This window comes from Carya illinoinensis, chromosome 2, assembly GCF_018687715.1.
Source record: "Carya illinoinensis cultivar Pawnee chromosome 2, C.illinoinensisPawnee_v1, whole genome shotgun sequence".
Classification (NCBI taxonomy): Eukaryota; Viridiplantae; Streptophyta; class Magnoliopsida; order Fagales; family Juglandaceae; genus Carya; species Carya illinoinensis.
The window spans coordinates 7405241-7406725 of record NC_056753.1 but is presented as its reverse complement, the minus strand read 5'-3'; the positions used below and the strand labels follow the sequence as shown (position 1 = coordinate 7406725).

The window sequence follows — 1485 nt, the reverse complement described above, 5'->3', positions numbered from 1 at the left end:
AACTTTAATTCCAATTTTGACTAAATTTTTGTGGAATTGGAATTCATAATTTTTTTTTCTTAACTCATTTTCAATATTTTTTACATTGCATTTTTTTTATCTCTCATAATCGACACATTTTGTTTTATAACAAAAATCTAAAAAATGCTTTGATAACCCTTTGTTCCTGTGGAATACGATCTTGAACTTATCTTTAATACAACTTAACACTTCTACACTTAGAAGCACATTCGAGATAGAGTCAAATTTTTGGCGCCGGTTCTAGGGACAACAGGTGCTTATCAAAGCATTCATCTACTACTGAGAGCACATTTGTAGAGTTATGAACCTCTTCACAGCTTGGGCGACATCTGATTTTTTTTCCTTTTCTCTGTTTATTTTTTATTGTCTTTGATTTTTTGCTCTTGTTTGTATGACTGGTTAGACTAGAGACCATACATCTCGACTGTTTAAGACAGAATCATTGACATTTTTTTTAACTCTACATCACATTCTCTTTAATCATCATCTGACATTGATAACATCATGGCTGAAAATGAACATCATGATAGGGAAATGGTAAATTAAAACAGGACACCTAGAGAGTATCTTCTACTTGTTAGGACTATCACCTCTTCTTGCATCATTTTACCTCTTAATGCAAATGCTTTAATTTCAAACTTGGGATGATTCTATTGTTACCACACTTTCATGGTATGGAATCCGAAAACCCCTATTTGTAGGTCAAAGAGTATGAAGAATTGTGTTCCACATTTATGGATAGAACATGCATTGAAGATGTCATAAGATTGAAATTGTTGCCATTTTCCTTGAAAGACAAGGCTAAGACATGGTTGAATTCCTTAAGACCAAGATCCATTGGGACTTAGTAAGAAATCAAACTGAATTTTTAAAGAAAATCTTCCCCATTCATAGAACCAATGCCTTAAAAAGAGAAATTATGAATTTTTGCCAAAAGGATGTGGAAACATTTTATCATTGTTGGGAATGATTCAAAGACCTTTTAAGTGCATGTTCTCACCATGGATATGAGAATTGGAGGGTCATTAGCTTTTTCTATGAGGGTTTGGAACAAAAAATGAGGCAATTTGTAGAAACCATGTGCAATGGTGAATTCTTCAACAAAGGGCCTGAGAAAGCATTTGAACATTTTGACTATTTGGCTAAAAATGCCCAATCTTGGGATGTTTCTGACTTGTATGATAGATCTGAAAATAAAAAAATATGTTAGTGGATGAGGTAAATAGCACTTGAAAGAATATGATGATTTACATGCTAAACTTGAATTGATGTCTAAAAAGTTAGTCTTTAAAGCTTAAGAAAGTCAATGAAATGCATGTTTTGCCATCAATTTCTTAAAAATGCGACATATGTGAAGATCCAGGGCATATGAGTAATGCATGCCCAACAATTCCTGCTTTTAAAGAAGTGTTGCTTGATCAATCTAACCCAATGCATATGATTTATAAGAATTTTTCTGGACCT

General features: G+C 32.8%; 1 non-coding gene across 1 annotated transcript; it reads right to left on the bottom strand.

The window, feature by feature from the left end:
• Window positions 1-921: 921 nt before the first annotated feature.
• On the bottom strand, window positions 922-1029 carry LOC122302058. The gene has a single exon (XR_006240307.1). It is a non-coding gene; the product is annotated as a small nucleolar RNA R71 (small nucleolar RNA).
• Window positions 1030-1485: the final 456 nt, after the last annotated feature.